The sequence below is a fragment of the Apaloderma vittatum genome, unplaced genomic scaffold, assembly GCF_000703405.1.
Source record: "Apaloderma vittatum isolate BGI_N311 unplaced genomic scaffold, ASM70340v1 scaffold2683, whole genome shotgun sequence".
NCBI classification, from domain to species: Eukaryota; Metazoa; Chordata; class Aves; order Trogoniformes; family Trogonidae; genus Apaloderma; species Apaloderma vittatum.
The window spans coordinates 24,302-32,267 of record NW_009707308.1 but is presented as its reverse complement, the minus strand read 5'-3'; positions in this window follow the sequence as shown (position 1 = coordinate 32,267).

Below are 7,966 nucleotides of genomic sequence, written 5' to 3'. Positions count from 1 at the left end.
ACTCACTTGATACTGAAACTTTTGCAAGCCTGGAAAGAACCACTTTCCCACTTTAACCAGCATATTGAGCACCATCAAGAGCTACCTGATGACAGCCTTAGCAAAGCTAAGCAAATCAGCAATATGGTACATGAGTTGAAGACTGGAGTTGAGAAAGTAACAGAAAAGGCAAGATATTCACTGCAGCTTTTATTTATACCAGTCATGGGACATCAGTGACTTCGGGGAGGCAATGCCTGCTCTCACTTGGGCTGTAGCTTTAATGCCAACAGAGGCTCTGATCCAGCAGTCCTGGAATTTGTTACACATACAGGAATTTTTCAGTCAAAAGATGTAACTTAGTTTATGAATTGGCAGATGGGTAGATGATATTTTATATGTCCATATGCATAGAGTGATATTTTGTTATTATGATATATATGAAAGAAAAACAAGTACAAATACTAGAGGCATTTACAGTTTCATATATGAGCCAGTAATCAGTTGACTTATTCAGGAAAGTAGACCAAGACAAATACTTAATTATTGGTTTCAATTTTATTTGGATTTGCATTCTAAATAATTCAAGTATATCTGCCGTCTGCTGTAAAGAGCTCCTTCCTAGGGCAATAATTTCATGCTGGGATAAGTTCTTCAAGACAACAGTGGCATTGCTTAAGTCAGATGCCAGTCACAAAACAATTTCAAAACTCCATTCCAAATTCTGGCAGATGATATATAAATGATCCCAGATGGCTCATTTCCCTTGTGAATCTCCTTCTCTGAGAGGTGATAACAGTTTGCAGAGTTCACCAGGCAAAACAATGAATGCTCAGGTTAGAAGGAGCATTAAAAAAATGGCTAAAAAAAATCTCAATTTGCTGTATTACTTCAAGAGGAAATAACAATTACCGAAGAGGAGTTCCTCTACTTAAACTCAGAAGGAGTTATAACCCACTATGCTTGCATTACCAGTATATCCGATTGTTTCAGGCAAGTCTAAAGGTTGTATGGACACTATTAAGATACAAAAAACTAGTGTTATTCTATGTAAGGAGCTTTACATAAGTATGTGAAAGGTCTGGAGTCAAACAGCCCAACATAGTGATGCCTTGGCTGACTTCTGCACTAGTATTTTAAAGATTTGTTGTACATGTAGTTATGAGTTGTACTTCTTTTTCTGTTTTCAATACAGATGCGGTCAATGGGGATCATCAGCAATTCATTAAACGGAATGGCATCATCTGAAGCCACTGGTTTATCAATTAGTAATGAAGCAAACATGATGAGTGATTCTGACTTTATTCACTGTTTCAGGAGAGACTCCAATAAAGTACAAAGCTACTTAAAAATTCTTAAATGTAGGATTATGCCAGAAAATAGTTGTTGAGTTGTAATCTCTTGACAAGTTGTCTTCAGCATCTTGTTTATAAGGATGAAAAAAAAATAATTTTATAAGTTATCACATTTACAGTAATTTTAACAGGAAAGTGGTTCTGAAATTCTTTGGCAGCTACTTGACACAGATGACCTATGCAGAAGAAATATTAAATAAAGTATCGTGCATGTTTGTGGGTTAACACACCAGATAAAAAGTACTCCTCTAGCAGTACATAAATAAATGTCTGTGCACATTACACTGTAATAGACTATGTTATGGTTGATTTACAGTTTAGGTATATACATAGTTGAAAGTGAAAGTCAGTTTGTTAAACTTTAGTACAAATACATCTATATGCCATCAATAAAGTACAGTTGCAAGAAAAAGTATGCGAACCTTCTGGAATTTCATAGTGTTCTGCATAAATTTGTCATTAAATGTGATCTAACTCATTTAAGTCAAGAGTATTGACAAATGTAATGAGCCTAAAATAATAATACAAAACCAATTCTGATCCTCCATGTCTTTATTGAACACACTCCTTCACCATTCAAAATGCTAGTGGAAAAAGTGGAATCAATAACTGGTTGACACTCCGTTGGCAGCAATAACCTCACCTACGTTATTGTAGCTGTGGATCAGACCTGCACATCATTCAGGAGGGATTTTAGCTCATTCTCGTGGCAGAACTGCTTTAGCTCTGTCATATTCTTGGGACATCTCATGTGTATGGCTCTCTCCAAGTCATTCCACAGCATCTCTGTTGCGTTGACTTGACCACTGGTCTCTGACTTCGCCACTCCAAAAGGTGGATTTTGTTTTTCTGAAGCCATTCTGTTGTGGATTTGCTCCATGTTTTGGGTCATTGTCTTTTTGCATCATCCAGCATCTACAGAGTTCCAGCTGACATACAGACATTCTCACATTATCCTCAAGAATTTTTGATACACTTGGGTATTCATCTTCCCCTCAATGACTGCAAGCTGGCCAGGCCCTGATGCAGCAAAGCAGGCCCAAATCATGATGTTTCCTCCACCATACTTTACAGTTGGGATGATGTTTTCATGATGATATGCAGTGTCATTTTTGCACCAGATGTAGTGCTGTGTGTTCTTTCCAAACAGTTCAATCTTTGTTTCATCACTCCACAAAACATTTTGCCAATACCAGTGTGGAGTGTTGCAGAATCACAGAATTGTTGAGGCTGGAAAAGACCTCTGAGATCGAGTCCAGCCTATGACCCAACACCATCACATCGGCCAGACCACGGCACTAAGTGCCACATCCAAGCCTTTCCTTAAACACCTCCAGGGACAGTGACTCCACCACTTCCCTGGGCAGTGCATTCCAATACCTGATCATGTTTCCTGATATGTGCTCTTTCGCAAACCTGCATGCAGCACTGTTCTTTGGGGTAAGCAGCGGCTTCCTCCGTGGTGTCCTGCCATAGACACCCTGCTTGTTCAATGTTTTACGTACTGTAGACTCATGAACACAGATGTTAGCCAGTTCCAATGATGCCTTCAACTCTTTGGCTGTCACTTGGGGTTGTTTCTTTACCTCATTGATGCTCTTGGGATCATTTTGACTGGGCACCCACTACTTGGTAGAGTAGCCACAGTCCCAAAGTGTCTCCATTTCTAGATCATTTGCCTGACTACAGACTGGGGAATTTCTGTCTTTGAAATCACTTTGCAACCCTTTCCAGCTTTATGTAAATCAACAATTCTTGATTGTAGATCCTCTGAAAGCTCTTTTTGGCAAGGCACAGCTCACATAAGCATACATCTTGTGTGGAGCAAACTCAAGACATCTGAGTGGGTTTTATCAGTCAGCGTAGCTCTAGTCCACATCTCCAAACTCGTTTTCTTAACAAGACTCCAAGTTAACCTGACTCCCATTAGCTTTTTTGAGGTCAACTCAAGGGTTCACTTATTTTTTCCACTACCATTTTGAATGTGGAATGAGTGTGTTCAATAAAGACATGGAGGATCAGAATTGGTTTTGTGTTATTATTTTAGGCCCATTACATTTGTCCATACTCTTGACTTAGGTGACAGTTAGCTCACATTTTATAGCAAATTAATGCAGAACACCATGAAATTCCAGAAGGTTCATGTACTTTTTCTTGCAACTGTGTTTTTATGTAAAAAAGCACCATCTTTCTCCTTATTTCTTCAAACATACATATCTGCAGAATATTGCTTAATGCTGAAGAGTGGTATTGCTGTCGATCAGTTCATGTAGCTGCAGGGCCACGGCAGGTCTTTTATTGTTCACATCATACTTATTACTAAATTCTGTGGGCCTTCACATGTGCCTCATAAGATGTAGTTCCTAGCACTTTTATTTGTTTTGAATGCTCTTTTATATCTGCAATAGTTTCACTGATTGGAAACTCCTGAAGGAAAGGTTTCTATATGAAAGGTAAGTCAGAATTCTGGTCCAAATACAATTTCAGTCCAAGGGCTGAGCATGGCTGATGTAACAATAAGTCTTTTTCCCATAACACAGGGCTTGGGTTTTAACGCAATGATGACAGATTCTATGGCAAATAAAAATCTGAAAGCTGTCAGATATTTAGTAGCAATCGCATTTTCCTAGCAGCGGGATCATGCTGATGGCTGTTTATAGGAAAAAACATCTTTGCATTCGGATCCTAAATGATTCATTTGAACAGGCATTTATAATCAACATGGGTTTCTCTTTATTATTCTTTACTGTGTCATCCCCGAATGCTCTTTTCTGTCCTTCCCTGATTTTGATGGTTGTTGACAGTAGTTGGAGCTTGGGCTGCCAAAAATGGAGAGTAAAATGCTGATGATTATTTAATGATGATACAGGACTGCGGTTTGAGAAACTCAGCAGGAGAACGTTTCAAGGAAACTCCTATGCAGAACAGAGGAACAACCTTTTCAGTTACACCTCTGTAACTGCTGATATCCTCGGATATCTGCTATCTAGTAGACAGCTGATGCACTTCCTCAGCTAGAAGCTGTGAGTGTTCACAATTCACATCTGGTCCCTGTTGTGCCAGGTACAGTAGAAATGCAAGGGATTACATATTGCCTGCCCTGAAGAAATGACTTAGCTGTAATTCCTTAAGCAGTAAGATACTACAAACACATAGCAAAATAGCAGTGTTCATGAGCAAATTTCAGAGAAATCCTGGAAATGAAACACAGCTCTGAAGAGCGTAAAGAAAGGCTCTCATGGGCAAACAGACAGAATCAGAGGAGGATGCACACTCTGCCTGCATATCAGAGGGCCACAAAAATATTCAGAGGGCTGGAGCGTCTCTTCTCTGAAGACAGGCTGAGAGAGTTGGGGTTGTCCAGCCTGGAGAAGACTTCAGGGAGACCTTACAGCAGCCTTCTAGTACCTGAAGGGGCCTATGAGAGAGCTGGGGAGGGACTGTTTTACAAGGGTGTAGTGACAGGACAAGGAGCAACAGTTTTAAACTAAAGCAGGGTAGATTTAGATTAGCCATTAGGAAGAAATTCTTTACTATGAGGGTGGTGAAACACTGGGGACAATTTGCTCAGAGAGGTGGTGGAGGCCCCATTCCTGGAAACATTCAAGGTCAGGCTTGATGGGGATCTGAGCAACCTGATCTAGTTAAAGATGTTCCTGCTCACTGCAGGGGGGTTGCATTAGATGGTGTTTAAAGGCCCCTTCCACCTCAACACATTCTATGATTCTAAGATGTAGTAGCAATTAACAGACACATAATTTATCCTGCCACCTAGTGTTGCCGCAGCCCCAGAGCACTGCCGCAGGTTGGTGGCGTGTCTCTCCAGTGCCAGCAAGGGATTATCACTGCTGAAGCTGGGCAGGTGCGCATTTATTAAGGAGAAAACCGGCATTTGGCTGTGATCCCCACACATCCCAGCAGTGACGGTGTTGTGCACAGCCTGTCTGCAATGGCCCTCCTGCAGCAGACGTGACAGGTGACAGTCACAGAGGGCGTTATTCGATTGAACAAAACAGACGGAAAGACACTCCCTCAGGGACCAGCAGCAGCCTGCCCTGCCCTCCGGGGCTCCCATGGGAGGAAGGTGGCTATGTCCCCTGAGGAGGTGGCCATGGTCCTGCAGGAGATGGCTGTGGCCCCATGGGCAGGAGCTGGCCATGTCCCCGCAGGCTTGGTGGCTCTGAGAGCGAGTTACAAGGTGACTCAGAAATCAGCTGTAATGGCTACTAGGAACTTCCACAGCTGGGACGACACGCCAGGGCTTGCAGCTGAGGGTCTGGTGGAAAATACGTTGCAAATGGAGGAGATCACAAAAACTACTCTCCTTCAACTAGCAAACCCTGGGAATGTTTTGCTGTAGAGCAACACAAAAAAATAAGAGAAAATGGGGAAGCAGGTGCCACAGCGTGAACAATGATGCACCGAAGTATTACCCATAGTCATTCATACTCATTAGTGTTGTATTTCAAGATTTGCCTTCAGCTGAAGGGAGGTACGTTGGTAAAACAGAAGCCTTCCTATATTGCTTCCTCTTTTGATTGAGAAAACAAGTGAGCAGTGGGCTGGAAAGGGTATGTTTTTCTCTGTGGCCACCGATGCCTCAAACAGAAATACCAGTGATGGTTGCTTTTTACACGGGGAAGTATCCCCTGCATGATTTCTCTCCAAGACAGCAGCAAAACTCATTAGGAATATTTGAAAATGTAAAATTGCGCACTATAATCAAATGCTTTAGATTATGAGAATGCATCAGTTGCACATGAGATTATTCGCTTAGGAGAAACAACTTTGCAAATTAATGGAAAATCACAAAATTTGGCCTGGCTTCCAGTTAAGTGCTGGGCTCATGTGCAACAACCTGTAACAATGTACGCTATGGGTAAATCAGAGTAATTTCTCTTTGTTGAACAATCTGTTTCCAGTAGCTTTTCTTGTCAGCCAAATAAATTTAAGAATTAAAAATATCTCCATTGTTCTTCAGACCTGATTTCCTGAAACACTGAAAGATAACCCCAGAATATTTACATTTTGTATAGTTCCATTCATTTTCTCAGTTATTAGAAGTTGCTTTTGTGTTTTAAGAGGTTTCCTCTTAATTTCTCCTTTTCAGAATGATGAAGCGTGACAGACACTCTCAGTGACTGAAAATTCATTTTGTTCCTTTCATAATGTGCTAAATGGTTTTGACAGTGTATCTTAAATTTAGAATGAATCTGATATGTGGTGATGTTTACATGATAGAATGAGAGATGTCACTTAACCTTATGTCTTATCTAAAACCATATGCAAGCAAAGCAGAAACAGACAGAAACAAATCTTTGAATTATATGCATTAGCAGTCAGTTACCATGTATTACACTGAAATGTTGATATGTGAAGAAAAAAAAACACTTGGAAAACACTTAAGAATTCCTCAAGGGTTGGATATTTATAAAAGGTGAGATTTCTGTGGTTTTGGGTGAGTACTGGAGGATCACTGTTGACATCCCCATCTACCACACCCACCTTCTTTGCTTAGAATTACAAACAGTATCTTTAAGAACCCAAGGAGCAGGATTTTGCCATTTTCTGGCCGTTATTTTAGATGCCAGTCTGTACAGGGAGCATTGCAGATGCTGGTTTACATACATCGGTTTATCTCACACAGCAGCAATCACTAAAGACTTCTACAGTCAATGGCAATTCTGTCCACTGTGAACCTTTCCCTGCAGGACCTTTTTGGTCTCCCCATGGTTCAAAGATAAGCCTCAAGTGAACTGGACCCTAGTTCCTCTCCAGTCCTTTCTTTAAAGCGCTGAATTTACAGCTAACTTGCTTGCAAATGGTTTCAGTTTTTGAAAATCTGTAATGCTCTTGTTGGTAGAGGGTGCTAAAGCATGTGAATGTACTTAATTTATGTTAGTCTTTTGACTGTGGAACATATATTCATCAGAGGAGCTGTGTGGCAACTGGCATTTAAAACCCAGTACAAGTAAATCACAGCAGACAAAACATATCTGAAGTATTACTGCAGCTCAGGGGTGACATTTGACATTGCACTATTGTTCTGACACTGAAGTCAGTAATGCAGTTTTGTGCCTTAAAGCAGTCCTGTTCTCCTTGGCACATCACAACAACTAATTCCTGCTCGGCAAAGAATCAATGAAAACAGGAGTACTTTTAGAAAACTATTTCATACTGTAAGTCTGTACAATCAAAGCGTAAGTGCTGACCCAGGTGTGTTCAGCAAATCCAGCTTTTAGCAATGTTGTACGAGGTCCACGGAGGAGCCAGCTGGCCTCTCTTAGTTGTACAAGTTGTTCACACACAATAAAACGTGACCGTGGCTGTGCCTGACGTAGGCTGGCATAACCTGCGTCATTTGCAGTATCTTTTAAAAGACCAAGAGCCAGAGCTAGAAAAGGAGATTGGCACCTTCTTCTTAGGTATCCTTTGACTGCCTGACCTTAAGAATAGACTCGCAAGATCCGCATTCAGACCCATCTGGAGGATCTCCAATAGGTGGGGCGAGAAGAGCCTCTCCTGTTGCTGAGGCTGCTGGGTTGGGCAGCAGGATCCCTAAGGCAGCAGCCTGGCCAGAGGGCACGTGGGTCTGCAGCTCCAGTAACAAAGCAAGTACTGAGTTTCAGCCC